The 26,996-nt window shown below is 45.7% G+C and overlaps 1 protein-coding gene and 1 non-coding gene across 8 annotated transcripts in view; one reads left to right on the forward strand and one right to left on the reverse strand.

Annotated features, from left to right (window-relative positions):
• Positions 1-6,835: 6,835 nt before the first annotated feature.
• Positions 6,836-6,904, reverse strand: LOC149868769 (small nucleolar RNA SNORD123). The gene has a single exon (XR_016441549.1). It is a non-coding gene; the product is annotated as a small nucleolar RNA SNORD123 (small nucleolar RNA).
• A 5,749-nt stretch (positions 6,905-12,653) lies between these two features.
• The window catches only part of SEMA5A (semaphorin 5A), a 612,665-nt gene continuing 598,322 nt past the window's right edge, over positions 12,654-26,996 (forward strand). For 4 of the 7 annotated variants that reach the window (XM_090039136.1, XM_090039135.1, XM_090039132.1 and 1 more), the window contains exon 1: positions 13,276-13,434. The gene's annotated coding sequence lies outside the window, so the exon portion shown is untranslated. Of the gene's footprint in view, positions 12,877-13,275; positions 13,435-26,996 lie in introns of those variants that run through there. The other 3 variants (XM_090039133.1, XM_090039134.1, XM_090039137.1) reach the window with 3 other exon arrangements.

A 26,996-nucleotide genomic window follows, 5' to 3' on the forward strand; every position in this document is an offset into this window, starting at 1 on the left:
AAATCAGTGGAAGCTTTGCTATTGATTTAAATATTTCAAAAAGAAGAAATCTTGAGGTGTATAGAAGGGAAATTGCCCTAACCGGTACTTTGTATCAAAGAAGAAGAGTTCTTTTGGAATTTGGAGTGCACAGGTCTCTCTGGTAATCTGTGTATGTACATTCTCGACTACAACTCCATCTGCCTGCTGCTTTGGGGAGTGTTAGCCTGAACACTGTGAATAAAAATTTTGGAAGTTACAGTGCACTTATTTGCTCAGCTGCTATAAAATAAAACTAAATTGCCACAACTTTTTTGTCAATTCATATAAAAGGTTAGATGCAATACTATACTAAAGTGGACAGTACAAACAGAAGTTTCCTCATCTAGTTTGCACTCACTTCTACCTCAGATAATTATAGAAACCTAGCAAAGCAGAGCTGGAAGAGACCTCAGGAAGCTCTAGTCTAACTCCCTGCTCAAGGTAGGATAATCCCTGTCTAAATCATCCCAGACAGGCATTTGTCCAACCTATTCTTAAAAACTTTGTGAACAGGTCTCTTGTGCAACTACCAGGCACAATGCCCAAAACATTAAAACACCCTAACTTTTCTTATGTAAATCAGGGGACTGAGGGCACGGTTAATGTCCTGCCAATGTAAGGACAGGAAATAGTTCTTAAAATACACTCAAGAGATGCAGTCACTATGCTGAACTTCACTTGTATGTTGAAAACCTGGCAGAGGTATGAGGATGAAAGGAGTCTAGCAATCCCAGGCTTCAGGGATTTCACTGGTCACAGTTCTGCCCACAAAAGTCACAGCTGCATTGTAATAGCATATATCTGTGTCTTTTCATAGGAACATGATTGTTAGGCTTTTCAGTACTGTACTTTGGGAACATCTTTTGAGCATGCTCTAATGGCTGTGTTGACTCCTTTCTAGGAGTTGGTATGTGTGAGTGGGTGAGAAGGACCTGCCTTTATAGCCCTGCTCACCTGGAAGGTCTCCCCTTCCACTCAGATAATGACTCTGAAGGCCTGGGGCCCCAGCTAAACCAGCTCCTCCCACACCTCCCTACTTTGGACTGCCTGCCAGTGTCTATGCGTGAGGCCATCTTGGAGCACAGCTGTTGTTTAGGTACCCAAGTAGATCACTTGACCTCTGAACTGGAACTCCTCAGCTCATCCACACTCTTCAACCCTCTGAGGATAGGACTAAATATTAGAGCTGTGAGAAATTTTGCTGGCTGTTTTGATTCAACATTGCTTCGACTCATTTTGAACTTGAAATGGTGAAATCGAATCGAAATGAAGGGCTTCAAAACAACCTCAAAACAAAACGAGGCTAGTCAAAACGTTTCGAGTTTCAAAGTAGCCAGCAGCAGGGTGGTGAGAGGCAGGGCTGCACTCCCAGCAGCAGGTGGGAGTGCAGCCCTGGCTCTCCCTGTCTCCCCTGCCAGGCTGTGGGAAGCTGATAACAGTGCAGAGGAAGGGAACTATTTCCCAGTGCTGCGACTGGGCTGGGGGTGGGGAGTGGGCTGACTCCCCACCCCCAGCCTGATCTAGCGAAACATCGAAATAGCCTCATGATTTCAATGAAGCAAAATGGAACAGATATTTCAAATCAAAATGAAATTCGAGACAGAACACAATTTGGTCGAAACTCAAGTTGAAATGGAACGGTGCCATTTCACACAGCCCTACTAAATATGACTGTAGTCATCTAAGTTTAGCTCCCATATATGAAAAAGTTGGGTCAGGGATATTCTTCTTTATCCGTGCACCACTTGAATCTGAAAAAAATGGAATGGGCTGAAGCATCTGTTCACACAGCAAATAAGTGGCTAGAACAAATCTTTGCTTTGTGCTGCTATCATCAGAGAAAGCAAATGTCAGTCACTGACCCAAAGAAGCTTGCTCCATACACCTAAGAAAATGAATTTAGTATAAAAAAAGTCAATGCTAGCATTAAAAAATAAGGTTTTCATTTGTATATTATGGTCTTTCTTGTGTTTTAAGAATCTTATTATAACCGCTTTAATGAATTTATAAGGACCCTTATAGATAGCAAGCGTTACAAACTGGTGCTAGTGATCTCCATCTAGCTTAGGAGCACAGCTTGAGTGCTCAATAGGTGGAACAGAACCTGGCCTTTAATCTACAGAAAACCTTTTTCTTTTTTAGGTTTGCTGCTCCTTTAGTTGTTTCACTGAATCTTTGCATGGTAGGTTCATCCATGCAGTAGGTTTAATCTGAAGGCCATTGGTAATGTTTCTCTTTCTCTACCTTCTTTTTACTGTCTGCAAAAGGAGGATATTAATTTTTACCTACTTTGCAGGGCAACTGGGACTGCTTTTTTCACATGTACCTGCTCAGAAGGTAGCCAGAAATGTTTCCTAAGGCAACTCTAACTACCAGAAGCCATGCTATTGTCACTTGGAGAATGGGTTTGCACGGTGTATTCTACATGGCCTATACCTAAAATCCACTTGGGAATCAAAGGCAGTGAACAATATAACAGAATTTGTGCTGAGTGCTATGAGTGCAAGACATAAATGCTTGATAAAATTAGAGGAAATAGGACTGGAAGAGATCTCAGGAGGTTTAGTCCAGCTACCCAAGACAAGATCATCCCTAAGCCATCTGACTGCGATTTGCACTGATGGCTTTTTAGTGTCCTAAAAGCGTTTGAACTTTGGGTTTCTAAATGACTTGGTACCAATGTACATGAGACTTGTATTCCTTTATGATGAGTATCACTGCAGCTGCAATCACGGATTGTGTATCTCTGATTAGTGGAGTGTATGAGTGGGAATCTGCACGAAGACTTTTCTCCTTGACTTTAAAATTCTTTCCCTCTTTTACTGAAAAAAGTCCTGTGTTTTTATTTTTAGGGCATGCTGAATAGCCTTTCTATTTTCAAGGAAGTTTAGGGAGCTAAGCAGTTTGTTTTAGTGTTAAGGTACAGACATTATGTTGTTTACATTAATTTGTCTTTATTGTTGAGAATCTGGGTGGGTTTGGTTTTTTGGGGGTTTTTTTTGCTTCTTTAGTGACAATTATCGATGGTCATAGAATTAGTAAACTTCTTTTGATCAACAGGAAATATTATTAGAGCAAGGAACATAGTATAACCCCTAAAGCTATTATGTTACTCTCTTCTTTATTGTGTTACTTCTCTTCTATACAGCTTCTGCCTAGAATTTTCTTGACCCCATTCTGTCCACAGCTGCCAAATTGTGTGCTACTCCATATGTGACATTGTATGCAAGCTATTTAATTAGCTCATTTGCATTTCTGCTTGCATATACTGATGAACTTCAACTTTTAAAAAAAATGTGTAGATTTAGTGCTGGTGAAAGGCATCAAGCTTAATGGCCAAGGTGAAAAGTCTTCTGTGTATTTGTGACACATCATCAGGGTAAGTTTAGTGCACATCCTGTCCTGTCAGCATGTTTCCAGCATGATCTTAGGTGGGGACTTCCTTAACAGAGCAGTGGTTTTCAACCTTTTTTTATTTATGGACCCCTAAACAATTCTAAATGGAGGTACGGACCCCCTTGGAAACTTTGTGGGTACTCCTTGACGGAGAAAGGCTAAGGAATATCACCCTTACAAACGCATCCCTGCTTTAGGCATTCAACAGTCAGCAGCAATTTTTATCTGTTGCTCTCTGGCAGAAGCTACAACCATTATGGCACAGAACATCTGGACTTGGTCTGGCCTTTGGATTCTATCTCTGTGATCTAAACCAGGGATGGTAGGCTTAGGCAATCTCCACTCCTCCATACTTTGCCTAGGCACATGTGTCAAAGGTCTTGGTGTGATGGTTGCAGGACTCTGTACAAGTGGATGCGCCAGGCACCTGACTAGACCTCTTCCACATACACCATGATCCAGAGGATCGATAGTTGCCTATACATCTATTCCTGACTGAGTGCTTCTCAGTGGTTAGAGCATCATTGATAGACAAGATATCTTTGCTCACGTTTGCTGTATTTATTCTGTTATGTTACAGATCTAGGTTCTCTCAATTACCTTGTTTACAAGGGGGTATTGATACAGGGAATGCCACCTGCCTGCCATATGCGGGGTGGAGAGAAAAGGGTTTATGAAATACTATTCAGTAATTGGAAGGGTAAACATTTACAGCAGAGAAGGTGAAAACAGTATCCAGAGTCTCCTGTATTGTAGCCCAGGGCCCTTTGACTTGTCAAAGCATTTTTGGTATGGGGAAAATGTTTTTGGATGTTTAACGTTGTATCTTAGACATGGGCAGGAAGGATAGGATTGATAGATGCACGTGTATCTTATAAGACGTAAAATAGTAGTAGGTTTGGCTTCATGTTACAGCTGGACAGTGTACCTATTCTTACACTGCTAGTGCTCTGTTGTGTTATGGATTGTGCTTTTAGTGACTAAGTAAGACATCTGAGATTGATATGTTTTAATTGCCTAACTCCAAATCTATACACAGTTAAAGCTCTTTGGCCATCCATAGCTTGACATGATTTTATTCATACAACAGAAAAATAAACTGGAAAAATGTAAGGCATAAATATATGTACAATCCTAGGACTGATAAATTCAGGTTTGAGGATTCATACCTAGCTCTTGCACATCAGAAAGTTGAGCAAAATGTGGCAAGGACCTGAGAATATACAGTAATGATTAAAAGGGAAAGAACATAATTTCAGCCTGCCATTGTTAGACTGTCTGGTCAGAAAAGGAAGACCCTGTAGGTGAAAAGAAGTAATTCCGACATGCCTCTTAAACAAAAAGTCCTCACCCCTCCATTGAGAAATCATCGATTCATAGAAAATTAGGGTTGGCAAGGACCTCAGGAGGTCATCTAGTCAACCCCCCTGCTCAAAGCATGAACGTTCCCAGCTGTATAACCCCAGCCAGGGCTTTGTCTAGCCAGGGCTTGAAAACCTCCATGGATGGAGATTCCACAACCACTCTGGGCAGCCTGTTCCAGTGCCTTACTACCCTCCTGGTGAGAGTTATTCCTAACATCTAACTTAAACTTCCCTTGCTGCAACTTTAGACCTTTGCTCGTTGTTCTGTTATCCGCCACCACTGAAAACAGTCTAGCTCCATCCTTTTTTGAACCCTGCTTCAGGTAGTTGACGGCTACTATTAAATCCCCTCTCAGTCTTCTCTTCTTCAGATTAAATAAACTCAGTTTCCTCAGCCTCTCCTCAGAAGTCATGTGTCCCAGCCCCCTAATTATTTTCATTGTCCTCTTCTGAACTCTCCAATTTGTCTACATCCTACTCCTCTGGTAGTGTGGAGGGAGGGCAAAACTGGACATGGTATTCCAGATGTGGCCTCATCAGTACCAAACCAGGAGAATTGCTTCCCTTAATCTGATGGCAACACTCCTACTTGTCCTTTGTCTCCTTTTCCTCAATGGGCCAATTTATATAGTGATGTCTTACTTCATGTGAGTGAGGTCTCAGCTACATGAGCAGGTTCCAATCATTGAGCCTAAGATATGCATCCACACTAATTTAATCCAGGTGGCAGGAAAATTTTACTTCAGATTAACATTACAGTTCTTTATTTAGTTTAAACGAGTTAGACTCTTGCTTATGTAACTATTCGATTAATTTCAGTTTCTACCAGAAGTTACTGCACAGTAACAGAGGGTGTGTATTTACAGCATGCCAACTACTCTGCATGAATCCCTTGTGAGAACACCTTGAGCTTGCAGTAAGTGCAACACAGCTTCCTTCACAGTGAAGAAGTTACTTCCCCCTTACTGTAAGTTTAGGGTGCCTATACACATGCTCCAGGGTGGAAGTGGGGGAGCATTTTAATTAGAGTGGCTCTTGGAAGTTGCTCTAATGTAAAATGCTGCAGCATCCAATGTATTCAGTAGCTGCATCTACATGAGCAGCACACTGCACAGTTACTACTTGCATAAGCAAGTACTAAATGACTGTGCAGTAACCAGTTTTTTTTTCAGATGCTACTGTGCAGTAGCTTATTACTACTGCACAGTAGTGTCCTTTCACAGTTAGTGCCCGCCAATGCTGCTGCACAATAGCAATGAGCTACTGTACATTAGCATCTCATGTAGATGTATCCAGTGTCCCATAATTTAAAATGGCTGTGGGAGCACTTTAAAGCTTGTTCAATGAGCTTTAGTTAAAGCACCTCAATGCCATTTTGAAATGCGGGACATAGCATACGTAGGATGGTGCGGCATGCTGAAGCATTCTAATTAAAACACGCTAGCAGACTGGATTAACCAAGTCTGCTCTGATGTGTTCGCAATGTGTCGGAGCATGTGTGTAGGCACCGTTAGTGTTTCGGAAATTCACATCCTAAGTTACTGTGTGGTTAGATCTCCATGTAGACAAGACCTGAGCCAGAGTCAACTTAAATGGCTCTATACACACAGCCTAATGGTGAAAGAATCTAGCCTGAAATAAGTAGACTTTTCTTCTGTTTGGCAGTTCTGTGAGATGGAAAGGGGGAGTGCAGGGGTATATAAGGTGGTGAAAAGTACATCCAAACCCTCTTATTTTTAAATTCAAAAAACTAATTTAGATTTCAGTGTAATAAGAACTTGTCTCCGGTCTGTGACTTTTCAAAATTTTCACTCAATCTTCTCCATTATGTAAGATCGCAGTTATTAACATTTCCTCTTATTGCCACTCATAAAAGTTCAGGAACTGGGTTTCCTTAAGGCGTTCTTCATTCTCTCCCCGACTTTTCTCTTTATCTTTAAGATGTCAGTTAAGGCAAGTGGCTGAAAAGAAAGAAAAAGAGAAACACAGACACAAAAATAGTTTGATTGAAGAGATTGGTTCCAAAATATTTCTTTTTACCTAGAGGATATGAAGGTGAATCAGGAAATGGATGGCTTTTTCAGATCACATGAATCAGTATCCCAGGATTCATCATTTTCACCCAGTGTTTAAAATTTTTTAGTAGTTTAAAGTAAGATATATGATGTTAATGTTTATACAAAAAACCTATTAACTATCTTAGCTGCCATGGATGTTTGAAGATGAAAAATAAAATGTAGTTATTAAAATGAACTCCCAGGACATATTAATATTGATTTTGTGCAGTTATGGTGAAAATACCACCTTAATGCAGTGTGTCGGGATTGACAAAGATTGCGTTCTATCTTTTTTTTATAAAGAGCCTGATTTTGTAAACACCCCAAGGTGCCAAATACATTGATTCAACTCTCTTGATTTATGAACAGTAAATAAAACCTCACTATGAGAGTGGCTAGCTCACAGAAGTCAAGTAATGCAGAATTATATTTCGTCTCTCTGTTCACAAACTCTGAGTATTATTAGGTGTCAGCGGGTATGATTTTTAGATGTGATGCATAATGTGAGACAATAACTAGAATTTGCAACTGCAGTTCCCGTCTTTTGTGACTAAAAAAAAGAAATTGTAACACTTTCCTTGCCTATTAGGGCTCTGTATAGTCCATAGCTGTTGGCTGACTGATAAAGGTGCATATCTGTTAGACTATTTAGACACTACTGTGTTGCTACTTTCAATGGTATGCTTTCTTTTTGGAAACATCTACATATTCTTAGGCTTGCCACTCAAGACTGTTTCCTGGGGAAAAGTCATATATTTTTGCATTTGGCAACCATTAGCAATCTCTTGTCATTTTCCCCAGTCTCAGTGGGAGAGGAAGGAAGAAGGACACCCAACATCACCAACAAAAGTGATGCAGACATGATAAATAAGGCAGGAATCTTTTGGGTTGCCCACAAAGACTGCAACTGCAAGGTTGGAATAATCCAGGGATGGGCAAAATAAGGCCCGGGGGCTGGATCTGGCCCATGAGGCCAATCTATCTGGCCTGTGGGGCCCCTAAAATTTTTTGAAAAGTAATATTTCTCTGTCTTCGGTTCCTATCAAAAATGACAAGGAACCAGGGGCAGTAGGACCCAGGGGAAGCCTGGTGGGCTCCCAAAGCAGCAGGAAGCTCCAGCAGGGGCTTCTGGTCTGGGACCATGTGGCTGCCCTGGCTGGAACCTCAGATGCGGGGGTGGTGGAGGGAGGGCAGGGAAGGAACTGGTGTGGAGCATGGGGAAAAGCATCCCCTTGCCCGCCCTGTGGCCAGTGCTCCCTGCTGCAGCTGCTTGCAGCCCACGGGGCTGTTTTGAGCAGGCACAGGCCATGTGGGTTGCAAGCAGTTGCAGCGTGGGGCACTGGCCACAGGATGGGGGAGGGGCCACTTCCCTACCCCCCATGCTCAGCATCAGCTTGTAACCGGCTCCTCCTGCTAGCCTGGACCCTGCACTGGCCCCAGGCTTGCCTATTGGGGCTGTGCATGGCAGCAGCAGCTGCAGTCCCACCCATTTGCCATGCTGGGCAGTGTTGCTGCTGTTGCCTGCCTGGAGCTTGCATGCTGGGCAGCCCGGAGGTGGCGGTGGCAAATGCTGCCCAGCGTGGTAAGCGGTGGGACCACAGCTGCTGCTGCCATGTGCAGCCCTGATGGGCGAGCCCAGAGCTGGTGCAGGGTCCAGGCTGGCTGTGTGGGTGGGTTACAAGCTGGTGCTGAGAGTGGGGGGAAAAAGCAGACTCTCGCCTGCCCTGTGCCCAGTACTGCAGCCACTCGCAGCCCACGTGGAGTTGCCTGTGCCTGCTCAAAACAAAATGAAGGCAGGAGGTACATAGCAGGATGCCCTGCTGCCCCTTGCCCCCCACCCAAAGCCCCTGCCCCCCAGCCCAGGCTCTGTAGCTGTCAGCAGCTACTCAGAACCTGAGCCAGCTGCAAACATCTTCTGCCTCTCCGCCCAGGCCCCCACCTGTGCCTGCTCGGGACAGCCCCGTGTGGGCTGTGAGTGGCTGCAGCAGGGAGTCCTGGCCACAGGGCAGAGGAGGGGTCACTTTTCCCCACAATCAGCACCAGCTTGTTCCCTGCCATGAAGCAGGGGGTTGGGGCTGTGCACTGCCCCCTGCCTGTACTGCAGGGCTGGGGGGCACTGGGACTGAGTGGGTACACAGGGCCCACACCAGTGTCCTAGGGCCAGCACCAGCGGGGCCCAGAACAGGGTGGCAGGAATGTGGGGTCCCAGCCAGCGGGGGCTCTATGGAGCCAGGCCAGCTCCCTCCTCTCCCTGCTGGTGCAGCCCAACTCGGGTCCACAGACCCCTGCCCGCCTGCACCCCGGTCTGGGCCCCACTGGCGCTGGCCCCGAGACATTGGTCCCAAGATGGTGACCAGGGGGTGGGGCACCTGTCAAGGGGCAGGGCTACCCATGCAGCCTTCAACAGCTTGCCAGAACTGGGTAAGTGGCCCTCTGCCCAAAATAATTGCCCACCCCTAGAATAATCTCTTTTGCTCACTAGCATATTAGGGTCCTGGACATCTCCCCCTCACCCAGATATGACCCCAAATGAAGGCCAGATTGAAACTACCATACTGCACAGACTTGTGTGTACATATGCAGCTCTTGAGAATGGGCCCTAGAGAAGAGTGATAGTTCAAGGAGTTCATTTTCACAAGCCCTACTGTAAAATGCTCCCTGAAAGGCTAGGATACTTCCCTCTCTGTCTAGCTTTGTGCAGTAGAGCTGGTTGAAAAATGTAAACCACTTATCATGATGTTTTCAAAGTTGTTGCACACATTTTAATCAAAATTCCATTCTATAAATTGACTGAAAAATGGGTTTGGGTGGGGGGTGGGAGGATCTGGAATCTGGCTTCCTATTAAGTTAGCCAGCAGCCCTATGCTTCTCCCTAGCTTTCCTCCTAGTCCTGATGTGCCTTAGTGCAAGGGCAACTTATTAACCCCCTGCCCTCCCTAAGCACCACTCTGATCCCCTTCCTCTGATTGATCTGCTGCTCTGCTCCCTGCCCTATCTGCTGATGTGATACCTGCCTCTGCCCCCATCTGCTACATGCCACCCAGGGAGGCTGCCCAGACCACTTGTGCAGATGTGTTGCAGGTTGGCCACCCCTGCCTTAATGCTTTCACATGCTGCCATTTCTTCACATGAGAAACTTTCTTCTGTTGGATGCAGGAATCAGTAATTAGCAGCAGGGAGGGGAGTGTAACGTCAGGAAATAGGACCAAGGATGGAGACTAGGGAAAAGTAGCTGAAGCTGATCTGGCCCGGAAAGATCTCTGCTTGTGCAGAATCAGCTGGAAGCTCCCTTTTTCTTCCCAACCTGGTACCCCCTAGCACTCTTGTCAAATCTCTGGAAAAATTGTGGTTTATTTATATTGCAGTAGCAAATATAGGCAATCTAACAGAAAAGTTGTGTCTTTGAGGATCGTTTGGTCCAATGGAATCATGTTGGTAGGGATTTGCTGAATGCTGGAATTAGATGTAGGTGCTAGGGGTGCCTATACAGGAGCATGGAGGGTGCTCTGACATACTGTAATTTACAGTGTGTTGGAACAGACTCTAATTAATCAGAGGCACTGACACACAAGATGCTGAGGCTGGCTGGAGTGCAGGAATTGCAACACTCCAGCAAAGTCAATTAATTGCGTCTGGTGGAGTGTTGCAATTCCTGCACTCCAGCCAGCCTCCACGTCTTGTGTATCAGTGCCCCCACGCTTCAAAATGGTGGTGGGGGCACTTTATCTAAAGATAATTAAACAAGCTTTAGATTAAGTGTCCCTGCTGCCACTTGGAAGCGGAGGGATGCTGATACATGAGACACTCTGGGAGCTTTAATTAGAGCGGCTCAGACAGCACCCTTCTCCCCCCACCCCCCACATTCCCAGAGCACATTGACCTAAAATTTTGCAGCTTTCTTTCACAGCAGTTCTCTCATGGCCACATTTACACAGACTTTTTTAATGGATTCTTGTCTTGTGGGCTTCTCAGAGCAAAATAAAATGAAAAATAATCAGTCACTGATATTATTACTGCTTTTCTGTGGGATTATATTGGCCCTTTAGCAGAGGGACAGGAAACATGTGACATAAAACTCTTATGGATTATTTAGAGAACGTGTGATTTCAGCGGAACCGTTGTGAATGGCTTATTATGATATGCCTATTATGGATCATTGACACAATAAAATGTAACAGCTGTGAAAGTCACTCTTTATCATTTCATTATGTATTTACAGATTCTTTAATAGCTGTGCTGCAATGGAGCTGTTAAACTGTACACTACTTGATGGTCAGTCTGATCCAGGCACCTAATGTAAAGCTGGGTACTAAAAATCTAGATAGTATTTTTTTTTATTGGTGGGTAGCTCTTGCATGTACAGTAGCTGTTTTTCAAAGTTAAAATACTTCCTACTTTGTTTTTAAAGAATTAGAAAAGAAACAGTCTGTAGCTTAGAAATGAAAAAAACAACTGTCATAAAATGCAGATTTGCAGAAGGTGCTAGGATTTAGGGTCTATATACAGCAATAACTTTAGAGCAGTCCAAACAAGTTATAAAACTTTATACTTGAAGACTGACATATAGCCGCTTGAGTGTTTCCATGACAAGTTTAAAGTTTGTTGGATTAAATTTTTATAGCACAATGTATAATTCTGTGAGATGAGGGATTAAGGACAGGCTACACTGTCTAACACAGGCAGATGCCTCTGAAGACTAACCTGAGTGTTATAATGAAAGGAAATGAATCCTGTACTCGGAAGGTTGCATGTATGTAACCAAAAGTGTAGGTGGCCCTCTGTGGCTTTTAAACTTTATGTGGTTTGTCAGGCTAGTAAGCAGTCAGGGAAAAGGCTCTAGGTTTGGGCCATTTCCTTGCTAATAAGGTTGATGAATTTTCCTGATCACTGACATTTCCTTCTGAACAAATGCCTTAAACCAACAGTGGTGTCCCAACTTTTGGAGTTTTACAGGGTGGGGGGGAGGGGGGGAACTTGGATACATGGCAAAATGGTGGGTAAGTAGCTTTGGATAGTTAAGTATTCAATCTGTAGGACTCTGTGGGAGAGGGATTGGTTTCATGTCTCTCCCTGCCCACCCCCCTGCTTTTTTTGTTTTTTTTAAAGAGTGAAACTTTTGGTAACACTTTCTCCTGTGAAACCCAGACAGGAGGGGTTTGCCCTGCCATTTACAAAGATGCAAATGCTTCTAAAAAGACCAGAGCCAGCTGGGATGGGCTTGTGTGCAAACTGAAAATAAGTCGCATCCAACTGAATAAACCACAACCGAAAGAAAATATGAATAAACCCAAATAAAGCAAAAACATCCAAATGTGAACACAACGGACTCGAGCGCGAATAAAAGGAAACGTGAAAAAAAAATGTGGGTAAAGAGGAAGCGACCGTGAAATGAAATGTGGAGGAAAAGAAATGGAAATAAAATTCATTAGAATAAAAGTGAAGTGAAAGCCAGGGAAGGGAAGCGGAGGAAGGGGGTAAAGCAGCCTCCTTAGCCCCCATGGAACAGGGGGAGGAGTCCGAGGACGGCGGGTGCTGGAGGCAACAGGCTGAGTCCGCTCGCTGCCCCAGAGCAGAGAAGCGCCGGGCTTGTGCTGCTGGGCGGGGGGGGCCCAGGGGCCCACGGGTGTCTCCCCCCACGCCCAGCCCAATAAAAGAGGGAGCCCGAGGCGAGGGAGGCTAGAGCCGGGCGCGAGCGCACGTACCTGGCGGGGCGGGACGGGACAAGGCGGCCCGAGGGGAGCGAGTGCCACGTCTCCCTGCCCCGCGCGCTCCGCGGGCCCTTTATAAGCGCCTGCTCAGGCGGAGGCTGCCTGAGGAGACGCCGGGGGTGCAGCCCGCGAGGGCGGAAGCGGGGCGCGCTTCTCGCCCCGCCCGGTCCCCGCCTGCTGCCGGGATCGCCGCGGTGCCCCCCCCTCGCGGACCTGTTGTAGCGGAGCCCGGCCAGGTGCGGAGTGCGGGCTGGCACTGCCCTGCCCCCGCCGCCCGGGGCTGCCTCGGCCTGGGGATGCCGCTGCCAGGAGCGGGGGGAGAAGCCACAGGTGGGGGAGGGGGCACTAGTTGCAACCGCGCCCTGCTCTGCCCCGGCTCCTGCTCCCGCTGTGTGCGCGTGTGTGTACATACGTGTGCGTGTATGCATGTGTACATACGTGTCTATGTGTACGTGTGGATAAGCACCTGTGCGCGCGTAGAGGTACATATGTGCGTGTGTATATGCTTACGTGTGTGCACCAGTTTCATGCATACACGTCCGTGTGTGGGCACGCATGTCCGTGTGTGGATACACATGTGCGCACACGCCTTTCTGTATCCATGTGCGTGTATCGCTACGTGTATTTATGCACGTGTGCGCGGGGGGTGGCCGTGGCGCGGGCCGGGCCGGGCCGGGCGGGGGCGGCGCGGCGGGCCAGGGGCGGGACGTGCCGGCCCCGCCGCCGCGGTGCGAAACTTGGCGCGAGTGCGGGAGGAGGAGCGCGCACACCGGGCTGGGGCGCGGGGCTGCGGCTGCAGCGCGCGGCGAGGCGAGGCGAAGGGAGGACGGAGCGGCCGGGGGGGATGCCGGCGGCCGGGGCGCACTTGCGAGGCGGCGGGGAGCGCAGGTAAGCGGGCGGCCGCGGGGGGCGAGGAGCCGGCGGAAGGCTGCGCGATGCCCCGGCCAGCCGCCGCCGCCTCTACCTGCCGGGCTGCCCGGCTCCGGCTCGGGCTGCAGCGCCGCGCTGCCGGCAGGGGGAGCTGGGAGCGAGGGCTCGGGCGCCCCGGCCGCTCGGGAGAGGCAGCGGCGGGGGCTTGCGTGGAGGCAGAGCCTTCCCCCGGGCGCCCCCAGCCAGGGCCGAGGGACCCCCGGCGCATTCCCAGCCTCCCGCCCTGCCCGGCGCCCTCAGACCTGCCCCTGTGGAGCCCAAGTTTCAGGCAAACTTTCCCTGGCTCTGGGAAGAGGGGAGCTCGGGGTCCTGGGGAGTCCCTGGCTGTCTGTGAAGCGCCTCGGGGCCCCAGGCAGGAGACACCAGCCTTTCTTCCTTGCCCTGGGTCGCTGACCTGATGCCTAGGGCATAGCTTCTTCTACCAGCCCTGGGGCCAAGCTGCTCCTGGCACTTGCCTGTTCATAATCCTTAGGGCATTTGTCATTTACCCCCCCCCCCCCCCCAAAAAAAAAAAAAAAACAAAAAACAAAAAAAAACCCCAGGGTGTAATAGCTGGCTGAGTAAGCCTCACTCTTAAAAGTGAAGAGCTCCCACCAAAAGGAAAGCCGGAGGTAGAGACATTCCCAAAGACCCCAAGGCAGTTGTCCCTGGGAAGATTACAACTAGAATTCAAGCTCTTTTTATTGTCGGAGCCTGCTATTATTATAATTAAAGCCGCAGGTTTCTTACTTTTTTTACAACATTTTCTTAAAACAAACACCAAACGCTCCTGGGCTGAGTTCTTGCAGGGCAAACTATAGTTGAAGCAGAAAAAAGAAGAAAAACAAACAAACCCCAAACCATTTATCCTAGCTCTGTAAAACCTGGTTTATAATGCAAGTGGAGCTTCAGGTTTAACCCTAGCAGCTTCAGCATCCTCCAGTCGAACAAAATTCCTGCTCGGTTCTGTGAGAGGTTTGACTGAGCCAAGATAGCAAAATTTGGCAATGTGTGTGTCTTAGGCTTTTGTTAACGGGGTGAAGTCCAGTGCCGTCAAAGGGAAGAGGGCTGCTGACTTTAGTGGATTTTGGCTCAGGTTTAGAGGGACAGCCCCAAGAAAAGGACATAGGTGCCTGAAATCTTCCTAGTTTGGGAGTGCTCGGATATTAAATCATCATCCAGAAAACCTTTGCTTAGAAACCACCTAACCCTGGTGGCATGTAAATACACTAGGCAGCTCCCTTTTTGATGGGAAGTTCTGTAGGCTTTGGAAGTTTTGCTTTCCCACATGCATGGGACTGCCACGACTCTTGCAGTTGGGTAGACCTTTAATGCTCAGATCCCTTTTAGATCCAGAAACTAGGAGTAGCAAGGGCGCATCCAAGGATGCCAAATCTGGAAGAGGTGCTTCATTTGACAGTGTTCAGCACAAATGCAGCACTCACAGCAGATCAGAACCAGGGACCCCCCTCCCTCCAGCTGAGTGCCCTCTTACTTACTCTTCCTCTGGCCCCAAGAATCTCAAATTCTTTGCTGCAAGCAATTCCTCAAGAAGATGGGTGGTGAGCACCTAATCTGGGGGTTGGGGCAGTCTCCAGGGAGGTGGGAGACATGGGTCTGAATCCCCTCAGGCTGTGGAGGACCTGGTACTAAAGTCTTCTATGTCCTGGGTGAGTGCCTTAACCACTAGGCTAGTATAAAGCAGGGGTAACTCATCATCACCACCACCTGCTCTTCCAGAAGTGCTTTAAAAAGAATGAGGCAGACAGGGTTCTTTGGGTGAATTGGATATCTTTTATTAGATCAACTTAAGTAGTTGGAAAAAATTTTCTTAGCAGCTTTTGGGCTTAAAAACCAGAACGAGACATTTTTAGTTCTTTCTAAGAATACTCATAGGTATCTTCATTTGAGGGCAGAGTTCCAGGCTTTGCATGCTAAGTGGCATCTCCCTTGCTCGGTACCCAGGTGTCAGAGAGGGTCAAGGTGTTCATAAACACCCTTGTGCCTAATGTTCACTGTTGGCTAGCTCCAGGCAGCTTCCTGCTTTAACTTATGGACGCCTCCTGAGGCAATAAACTTTCTTTACACATTGCATAGGGAGCCAAGGGACTTCACTTTGAGGTGTTTTTTTGTTTTTGTTTTTGTTTTAATTCCATTCTAGTCCCAGATGTCTAAGATTTAGGTACTGTAGTGCCCAAGTTGTAGGTACCTCTTTTGGATCTAGCCTGCACGCTTGGTTTAATCACATTCATGGTTTTGACAGACTTCTGTGTTCTGGAGGGGTAGAGCGCACCTAATCTTTAGTCTGGTGGTTGGGGTAGATAATGCTAATCTGATTTTATTACTTATTAAGGGTACCATCTCATTTGTTCATTTTAATAGTGAACAGATGTGAGAAGTCCCAGAGAGAGGGGAGACTTCACCTGAATGGGACTGAGTTGGCAGTTCTATCCTAGAGGTAGTTTGGAAATAAAAAAGTGTAAAAGCCTTCTACTAAGCTGTGTTTTTTCCATCAAGGTATTTTAACAATAGTGCTCTGGAGGAGCTGGACGTGTTAACTTTGACAGTCTACGCCAGGTTCTAAATCTTTATGCAGTGTCAGTTTCTTAAGATATGGGCAAGTAGCAAGGTTGTTTACATACCTTGCTGTGGCAATGTCAAGTTCCTTGTGATTAATTCTCAGTGATACGGCCTAATTTACACCTAAAGTGTACTGTGAATATTCAGATAACAGATTCATTAGACTGAAACAATATCTAGTAATCAATAAACACAGCATGAGCAAGCATTTCCAAGTATAAACAATATATACTTCATTTTTAAGAGGGGTTATAGCATAGGGGCTATAAAAATGTATATCTTGATATTTCAGAAAAAAATGGCCAAAAATAGTTGCTATAGTTACTGAGACAAATTGGTAAAATTACTGTCATAATTATAAAGAGGTGACACTGTGGAAGTTCTTATGATCTGGAAAATATTTGTAGGGATGTATAATTGGTGTTCCTGTCAGGGCTGAATTTCACATTACTGTGTAATTTGACTTATTTTCCATTTCTATTTTGTTCCCATTGTGTATGCATGCATTTCCTTGTGAAGACAGTTGTAAGCAATAATATGCACAGCTTTTATCTTTTCTCATTTGTTTCTGGAAACTATAAATACCTTTTAAAAATGCATATCTTATTAGCCATGTCTGACATATTTCCAATGGACCCTTCTGTGACATGCATCTTGTATCAAATCCTTGTGGTAGGCTAGTTTTAAATTCTAGCTTGCAGGATTGCATAAATGACCTGCGAAAGACAGGTGGCAGTCTGCTATTTCTAATTCCTCTGGAAACTTTGTGAATCTCAGAGACTGAACTGGCTTGTGCAGGTAAATAAATGTGGGTCTGATGGCAAAAGTAAGACAGAACCTTCTACGGAAAATACTTAACTTGCTTAGTAAATGCATCCTGTTGTTTCTTTAGGGAATTTGTCATGGAGAAGTTAACTGCGCTCAATATTTGGCAGGAAGATAACTACTGCAAACTTTACTGGAATGCAGGCACTTCATTGCTAGGACTTTGCTAGCAGCCCACTGCCTGGATAGAGCCTGTTTTTATTTTAATTTTTCAGAATTTGAAAAATTGTATAAAACTTCCTTTTTTCTATTATTAGCGTGCTAATAAGTATTGTCTTGCATCATTGTCTTTGCATGTATACGAACTGTCAAAAACAGTATGAAGATAAAGAACCAAGTACTCTAATAGCATACATCATTTCATCGTTATAACTAATCTTTGATTATCTGAAGCATTCTAGTGCTAGGAAGTCTCTATTTGCATTCCACAGTGAATTAGAAAGCCAGGGAACTTCAAAGATGTTATACCCCGATTGTAGTTGGAAAATGTGGAAGTGGGATTAACTGTCTACTAGGACAGCACTGAAAACTCTTGCAAAACTTTTTTTTGCTTATAGCCTCTAATAACAAGTTAAAATATCTTCAAAAGTTGGGAAGGGGAAAAAGGATAAGATTAATCTTTATAAATTTTGCAATAAAATATTAACTGCAATGCCATTTTCAAACTCTCTGAAGGGTGTTTATACATGTGCTGCAGGGGGTGGGGGGAGAGGCATTTTAATTGGAGTGCTTCCAAGAATGTGACATGTATCGGTGTCCCCATGCTGAAAAATGGCAGCGGGTATGCTTTGACACTAGGTGCAGACAGAAGTGCCCATTTTTGACTGATCTGGCCACACAAAGCAGTTTATAGCTGTGACCAAGCACAAATGCATGACTGGAGGCAGCTTCAAAAATGGCTGATTGAGTCAAAAGCTGAACCCTCATTGCAGGATGTATGGATACAGATGTTTCAAAATGTAGCATTTTTTGTAATTGGTGTCCATAGAGATCCCAGCCTGTTGCTGTTTTAAGAATAGGAGGGGGTGGGAGAAAGGGAGCTGAAGGAGTTCAGTCTGTGGGGTTTTCAGCTCCCCTTCCCCACCCTTTCTCCCCCCCCCAGAGAGTGGGGCAGGTGTATTGGAGCTCCTCCCCAAGGTGAGGACCAAAAATGAGCCCCCTCCGCTACCTTCCCCCACCTTCTATTATGAAAACAGTGAGCATTGGCAGGGAGCCCAGCCATTGCTATGGGAACCTGACTGCAGGCTCCCAGCCAGCAGCTAGATTTCCCTCCCCCCTGGAACCAACAATGAACTTCTGTTTGGTCTGGGTTAATGCTGTAACTCAGAACACTTTGCAGAAATGGTTCCAAGTTACAGCTGGGAGCTGCACTTGTGTCTGCTCTAACAAGCTTTAGCTGAAGTGCCACTGCTGCCATTTTTCAGAATGTGGACACTGATACACATGCTGCTGGAGTCCACTGGAGCATGGTAATTACCAGACTTGATTGATTGAATCGGCTCTGATGTGTTGTAATTACAACGTGTCAGAGCAGCCTCAATGCATGTGTATAGGTGCACTAAGTGTCTGACTGATTGCTTCCATGTTTACCATTTCAAAAAATATTTTGTGAAATGGAAGGAACGAAATCCTTTACACCTCATTTCCCCACTCCCCTTAATATTTGCAAGCCACGTATACACATAACTTTTAAAGACCTTTAAACTGTTTGACTAATCCTTTCATAGATGGATCTGCTACCATTTGTTACTGGAGTGCCAGCTTTTCATTGTTTGTGGAGTTCTCAAATAGAGGAATAAAATGTAAGTAGAGAATAAGTCTTTTGAAAAGCATTGGTCAAGTGGCTGTGCCTCCTTAGAGTATAATTTCCTGTATTTACAGTCCTTGTTGTATGCTGACTAGATAAAAACATTGCGTTAGTTTATTTGTCTTATTTAGAATATATATACTGTGACCTCCAGCCTGTTGCTCCCCTTCTATTTTATTCTACCTGAGGCCATTCCTGGGGCTTTACAATTAAAATTAAATGTGTTAAAGTACAATTTAAACTCAACTGTCAGTAAACTTCGTCCTAATATGGTTAGGGCAGCCAGGAGGGACAGGGACACACCCTAAATGATTTTTCAAAACCAAACCACAAACAGGTTTGAAAACAAATTCTAGTTTAGATGGGGAGTCAGAGGTAAATTTGAACTTGGTCTCCAATTAGAACCAGGTTAAAAAAAATTAAATATGCTTATTAGAGTTGAGTGTAAGGCCTTAGATAGGGAAGTACAGTTTGGGGAGATGTACTTTTCTAACACATGGTACTCAGCCCTGTACCTGCTGGCCAGATTAACCCCCAAGCCAAAGTAATCTGGCCTATGGGGCTGTGGTGAGTCCTGTGGACTGTGGCCCTGCATGCCAAATTGTGCATGCAGGGTGATGCAGGACCTGATCCTGACATGGGGCTGGACAGAGGTGGTGTGAAGTTTTGGGGCCCATCTCAGCATATGGAGCCAGGCCAGGCCTAATTCAGCATGTGCACCAGCTTTGCACCAGTCATTTGGCCCCCAGGGCTAGATGATTGGGCACCACTTTTCTAATAAGTTGAAGTGCTATTCTTCTAGCCTACATTGTTGTCTCTGAATCTTATGTTGCTGGTAAACTTGACCCAGGAAGATGTAGTGTTAAGTGAATGAATATCTAGGCTTTGTGTCTTTATTTTCCAGTTAAAAATCATGTATGTCTAGTGTATACTTTACAAAAGTACTTAAGACTGACCTAACACTGCTTTTGTTGAGGTCCCTTGTAGACGTTAAGGGGAACCAAGTTAGGTCAGTGAGGAGTACTTCAGAAAGTCTCAAGCCTGCATGTTATAGATGGGTTACTCATGTAAAGTGCCCATGTGTCTCTTGGCTTGGCAAAGTGTGAGTATTCTTGATATAAGGGAAACATTTCTGAAAGAGACATTATTTAAATTCAAGTAGATGAAGAAAAATATAATGGATGAAGGTGGTGGTCAGTATTTTAGAGGGTGAAGTTGGAACTGTGCTGTTCTATAGTTAATAACTGCTGGTTTCCTTTGGCAGCATTTTATTTTTTTTTGATAGTTTCTGGGTACCTCAAATCAAAATACGGATCATTCTCAGAGAATGTTTAGCAGGAATACAGATTACAGTTAGCTCCTTTTACAGGAATGAGATTTAGAGTTCACTGAAACTTTAATGGATTTTAAGAAAAGGACACATTTGGGAACTGATGGTGTTGCACAGGATAATTGTTCTGGGTACTTGTGTTGACTTGCTTGGCAGATATTTTAATTAAACTTTGTTCATGCTGGTGATAAATATGAATGTAAGTCAGCAGACTGGATTTAATAGCAAGATTTTTCTGATTTAAATACCCTATCTATTTCCTCTTTTGTGGCCTTTTCACTCAGGGAAACTTAAATCTTGTATTTTTCTGGAGATAATGAGAGACAGCTGTGATGTTAGCGTGCTCCTCTGCATTTGTGGTACAGAGAGGAGTGAACTAACTCAGCAAAGCTCTGGATGGGCCAAAAGGCAGTCAGGCTCTCAGCAGGCTGTATTTATTCTGCCTTCTGATACTGTGGTAACTTCTTTGCCTAAGGTCTGTGCAGGAAGAGCTAGGTACCCCTAGAGCTGTGTCTTGGGGAGCAGCCCTTGGGAGAACTCCTGGTCTGCAGACTGAAGATTGCAACTGCCTTTAAAAGGGGGCTGTAGTTTAGGTGTCAGGACCAGAGTCTGGCAGTCAAAGGGAAACAGGCCAAGAGACCCGCATAAAGGAGGTAATTCTTTCATAAATGTAGGTAGGTATACATTGAGTTTTGCCTTTATTTTCCAGAGGCTGCCCTAGGGCTTCTGGTTCCTCTTTCTTGTTGCATTTCTTGAGCATGGACCCGCACTCTTTTTTCTGCAGGTCAGATGTGCCTTTAACTCCGTGAGGACAAATCTGTGTAATTTGGGTCTCATGCACTTTCTTTTTTGCTGGTTCTCTCAGCTGGAAGATACCTATTGTTAAATGCTTAGTTAAAATGGGATGTCAAGCTTTGCCATGACCATGTGAAGCTTGGATTTAAATAAATAGTGTTAATGAATATAGATTGATTTTTATTTGGTGACTATTATGGTGAGGCTGCAGCCTTTTTATAGTTAAGACTGCAAGTGGCTTCTGCTATAAAGCTCTCTTTTTCTCTTTCTAGCTATAACTGTATCTTGGAAAATTTGATATTGCAAATTTCCAGAGATACTTAGAAAGCTACAGATCAGGCTGTGGGCAAGAGTCATCTAATTGTTCTTGAGATGCAGGTAATTAAGCACTTACCCTAATTTGATGTTTGGTTTGTGTTAACTCTTTATCATCCAAACCTCATATTATAGTTGTTTTTTTACAATGACATTAGCAAGACTGTGATTACCCATTACATGCAAGTGTGAGCATGTTGGCTCTCATAGTCTATTTATGTCTTAAAACACACAGGGGCCTTTTATATAGCTGACCACTGATAAGACTCTCCCTTTACTAAGTTTATTAAAGAGGCCATCCTTGAGGGACTGGCCCAGGCTAACATTCTAAGGGACAGCCAGCACGGGTTTGTTGCGGGTAGGTCTTGTTTGACCAATCTCATTTCCTTCTATGACCAGGTGACCTATCACCTGGACAAGGGAGAAGAGATTGATGTCATATATCTTGACTTCAAAAAAGCTTTTGATCTGGTATCCCATGATCACCTCTTGGCCAAACTGCCCAGTTGTGGCTTTGGCTCCACCACGATCCGCTGGCTGGGAAACTGGCTTCGTGGTCGGACCCAGAGGGTTGTGATTGATGGCAGTCACTCATCGTGGTGCCCTGTGACCAGTGGGGTCCCTCAAGGCTCTGTCCTGGGACCCATACTGTTCAACATCTTCATTAACGATGTGGACATTGGAGTCAGGAGTGGACTGGCCAAGTTCGCCGATGACACCAAACTTTGGGGCAAAGCATCCACACCAGAAGGTAGGCGGGTGATCCAGGCTGACCTGGACAAGCTCAGCAAGTGGGCAGACGAGAACCTCATGGTGTTTAACACCGAAAAATGCAAGGTTCTCCACCTTGGGAGGAAAAACCTGCAGCACCCTTATAGGCTCGGCAGTGCTACGTTGGTTAGCACTACAGAAGAAAAAGACTTGGGGGTCATCATTGACCACAAGATGAACATGAGCCTGCAATGCAATGCTGCGGCTAGTAAAGCGACCAAAATGCTGGCGTGCATCCATAGATGCTTCTCGAGCAAATCCCGGGATGTCATTGTCCCCTTGTACTCGGCCTTGGTGAGGCCGCAGCTGGAGTACTGCGTCCAGTTTTGGGCTCCACAATTCAAGGGGGATGTGGAGAAGCTTGAGAGAGTCCAGAGGAGAGCCACGCGCATGATCAGAGGTCAGGAAAACAGATCTTACGATGACAGGCTGAGAGCCATGGGACTCTTTAGCCTGGAAAAGCATAGGCTCAGGGGTGATCTGATGGCCACCTAGAAGTTTATCGGGGTGACCACCAGGATCTGGGGGAACGTCTGTTCACCAGAGCGCCCCAAGGGATGATGAGGTCGAACGGTCACAAACTCCTGCAAGACTGTTTCAGGCTGGACATAAGGAAGAATTTCTTTACTGTCCGAGCCCCCAAGGTCTGGAACAGTCTGCCAGCGGAGGTGGTTCAAGCGCCTACATTGAACACCTTCAAGAGTAAATTGGATGCTTATCTTGCTGGGATCCTATGACCCCAGCTGACTTCCTGCCCTTTGGGCAGGGGGCTGGACTCGATGATCTCCCAAGGTCCCTTCCAGCCCTAATGTCTATGTAAATTTTTTCATAGATTTTCATAAAGTGCTATATCATTTCTTAACCTTTTTTTAAAAGGACAGCAAAAGTTCTGGCCTGCTACATAGACCTACCATATTGGTTGGTATTTGGATATTTGGGGATCCTATGACCTGACAGAGAAGAGATTAAATTGTTCTTTGCAAGAAAATGATTTGATTCACTTATCCCTTTGTTTTGTTCATGAACTAATTCTGATTTCTAAACAAATTGATGTTAATTAGCATTGCTGAAATATACATTCAAATTTCACCCAATGGTAGCATGTGAAAAGCTATAACATTGTGTTCCTTCCTTTAGGGAAATGAAAAGAAGTTGCCCCTGGAACTCCATCATATGTTGTAAAAGATTGCTCATCTTTATATATCTTGCACACCATGCCATTCTTTGTCACCTTTTTCATAGATGTAGGGTCAAAGGGGACCTGAGTGGATCATCTAGTCTGACCCCCCCCCCCCACCTGCCCTGGGCAGGAATGAATACTGGGCTCATATGATCCCTACTAAGTTAAGCTCATATGACCCCAGCTAGGTAGTTATCAAGCCTCCTTTTAAAGACCCTTAAGGTAGGAGACAGCACCACTTCCCTTGGCTGCCCTGACTGTGAAGTAGTGCCTCCTGATGTCTAGCCTGAACCTACTCTCAATCAACTTGTGGCCATTGTTCCTTGTTAATCCGGGAGGCGCTTGGGGGAAACAGGGTCTTGTCCATTCCCCTCTGGTCCGCCCTAGTAAGTATATAGATGGCCACTAGATCCCCTCTCGGCCTTCTCTTGTGAAGGCTGAACAGGTCCAGGTCCCTTAGCCTCTGCTCATAGGGCCTAGCCTGCTGCCCCATGATCATGCAAGTGGTCCTCCTCTGGACCCCCTCAATGCTGGTCTCATCCCTCCTGAAGTGCAGTGCCCAGAACTGGACACAGTAGTCCAACTGTGGCCTGACCAGCGTTGCATAGAGGGGGAGGATCACCTCCTTGGACCTGTTCCTGATGCATCTGTGGATACATGACAAGGTGCAGTTAACCTTACTGACTGTGTCCTCACATTGGCGGCCCATGTTCATTTTAGAATTGATAATGATTCCAAGATCTCTTTCTGCCACTGTGCTTTTGAGAAGGGAGTTCCCCAGCCTATAGGTATGCTGCTGGTTCTTCCTGCCCAAGTGCAGTCCTCTGCACTTGTCAGTATTGAATCCCATCATAGTCACATTTGCCCACCCCTGTAACCTGTCCAGATCCAGTTGTATCCTGTCCCTCCCTTCTGGAGTGCCCACCTCACCCCAAATCTTGGTCTCGTCAGTGAATTTGAACAGGGTGTTTTCCGCCCCCTCGTCGAAGTCGCTGATAAAGCAATTGAACAGTATAGGCCTAAGGACTGAGCCCTGGGGGACTTCACTGCCCACATCCCTCCAGGTCAAATATGACCCATCCCGCACCACTCTCTTGATGCAGCCCCCTAGCCAATTTGCAGTCCATCTGACTAGGCATCAATGCCACAGTCACCTAGCTTTTCAATGAGAATGGGGTGGGGAGACAGTGTCAAAGGCCTTCCTGAATCCAGAAAGAGTACCTCTACTGCGACACCTGCGTCCAATGATTTGTGACCTGATGGTAGAAGGCAGTCAGGTCGGTCTGACAGGACCTGCCCTTAATGAACCCATGCTGGTTGCCCTTGAGCATCCTCCTCCTGGCCTCTCCCAGATATGCTCCTGGATAATTTTTTTTCCACTGGTCTTGATTAAGATCAGCACAATATTATATATTTATTCCCCTTTCTTCCAAGCTTTGAACTTTTAGTTGATGTTGATGATACTAAAAGGGCAAGAATTGGCTTCTGAATTATAGATTCATAGATGCTAGGGTTGGAAGGGACCTCAACAGATCGAGTCCAACCCCCTGTCTAGGTAGGAAAGAGTGCTGGGTTCTGATTAGTACTCTCTGGAGTTAACTGGGTGGTTTGCACCTCCAAACCTGTTGTTTTGCTCTGTCTCCAAACTCAGGCAGGCAACTTGAAGGTTTTTTCCATTGCTGTAACAGCTGTAGACTTCTTTCAAAAAACCCCAAACAACAACAAACCAACCCCCCACAGAGGTTCCAGAATTGTTTTTTCTTTACTTAGTTAAGAACTATGTCTGTCCTCCTTCTGCCTGGCCAATCTTTTGCCTGCCTTGTCCTTTCTCCATCCTTTGGGGAGTTTTGTCTTATGGAATGCCTGAGTATTGCTCACTTTGACCAGTCCCCTAAGTCTCATAGTTTTGTTTCTGCTCTTTCATTTGAAGGCTAACGTTTTCCAAGCCTTGGAACAAGGAATAAGAAATAATGAGTAAGAAATGGTAAATTTTCTTGCTTTGAGAACATGGATATTGAGGAAGAGAATATTGGTTCTTCAGTCATGTGAATGTGTCTACATAACGTCCAGGCTAGGGACACACAGTAAAAAAGCCTGAGCCTGAATTGATTCAGTCTTTCAAGGTTAGTCTTAGCTGGCTAGGCTGAACTGGTTTGTAACTGGACAGACATTCTTGCTGGACTAAGGAACTTCAGGAGTGTGCCTGCAATGGCTCAGGCTAGAAGCCAGGGGGTGCTAGAGCAGCCCTCCCTTCCCTTGGCAGGGCAGGGCTGAGCTGAGAGGTGGTGTGGCCAGGCCCTGGCAGGACCTCTGATTAGGGAGGTCTGCCTGCACCATCCCAGGCTTTTCCCACCTGGCTGTTTAAGGGGTGGGCAACCCCAGGCTAGCACTGTGAGGCATGGAGAGGTGGGCAGTGCATGCATCTGTTGATGATACAGAACTTTCCAATCCTCCTCTCCCTGCTTCCTTATACTGTCTGCAGCAAACTGACAGGCAAGCAAGTCAGCACGGAGCTGATAACAGTGTTTGTCACTTCATCAGCAAAACAAAGCCTCTTTCCATTAGTTCAAACTCTTCTTAAGCAGCTTACCTGCTGACCTGTTAATTTGCTCCAAAATGCTCTGAGTGGTAACTGTTCTGTCTGCCTGTCCCAGTGAAATTGGAGACACACGCAGACATCTCTAGGCATTAGGTATCATATCGCATGTCTAGGGTCCATGGGGCTGGAGTCTGTTGTGAGAGATGGGAGGGAGGAATGGGGAGATTCCTGTTTAAGCAGTAAGGGAAGCTAGGCAGACCCTGCTGTGCCTGCAGTCTGCAGGAGCTCCAGGCAGGGAGCAGAGAGGAGGGGCTAGCCCTGTTGTGGAGCAGAGAACCCCGGCCAGCCCAGAGAGCACATGGGGATGTTGCAGGAGTCTGGTTCATCTTAAGCCAGCAAGGGGTCTGGGATGGACATTGCATAAACGGTTTGACACAAATCGGTGAAGTCTGATACTACATTCAATCAGGTTTACCTCAAACCCGTTTCAGCCATTTTCAAACTGGTTTATGTGCACTGAATGTCTGTTCTGTTACAGGTTTAAACCAGTTTTTGATCACTTAAACTGGTTTATGTGTAATGTGTGTTCTTAGCCACAGTGACTGACTCACACTAGCATTACTGGACTAAATGAACTTTTGGAATTTGCCTGAAAGATGAAGAGTACAGTGCACTGCAGTGTTCAAATGATCAAATCCCACACTTGGTTCAAACTCACTCACAAACAGGAAGTCAGTGGTTTTGATTTCTTGGAAGCTTTTCAAAGTGGTTCTCAACCTTGTTAGATTCAGGGTAATCCTCAGAAAATGCCAGCTCTTAATTTTCAGTCCTTTTTTTTACTACAGAAGAAAGGATAGAGGAACTTTCTGTTGCAAAGAACTTAGGAAGACCACAAGAGAGAGGAATATTTTTAATATGGGCCAGGGCCAAAAGTTGCACACAAACTGGTTTAAGTGATCATAAACCACTTTAAATCTGTAATGGAACAGAAGATCAATGCACATAAACTGCTTTTTAAATGGCTGAAACTGGTTTAAGATAAACTTGGATGTAGTATCAGGCTTAACTGATTTAGGTCAAACCAGTTCATGGAACTTCTGTCTTAGACCCCTCCTGGTTCAAGTTAAACCAGAGTCCCCCAGCATTCCAGGATTCTTTGCAGCCCAGGGCTGGGCTGTGCTGTCTGCTCCAGGGAGCAGGGTTGGCCTTGTCCCTCTGCTCCCTAACTGGAGCACTGTCACTGCTCTGGCTGGCTGAGAACAGGGTAGGGAGGGAAACCCAGCTCCAGATTGCTGCTGGGTCTGCCTGCTGGGGTGGAGCAGCGTCTGCCAGGCTTTTCTCCCACTCGCCACTGGAGCAGAGGAAGGGGGTGGTCAGACCCTGGGGCCAGGCAGACAGA

Source organism: Crocodylus siamensis, chromosome 3 (genome assembly GCF_052110815.1).
Source record: "Crocodylus siamensis isolate JL-2025a chromosome 3, ASM5211081v1, whole genome shotgun sequence".
Taxonomy (NCBI): Eukaryota; Metazoa; Chordata; order Crocodylia; family Crocodylidae; genus Crocodylus; species Crocodylus siamensis.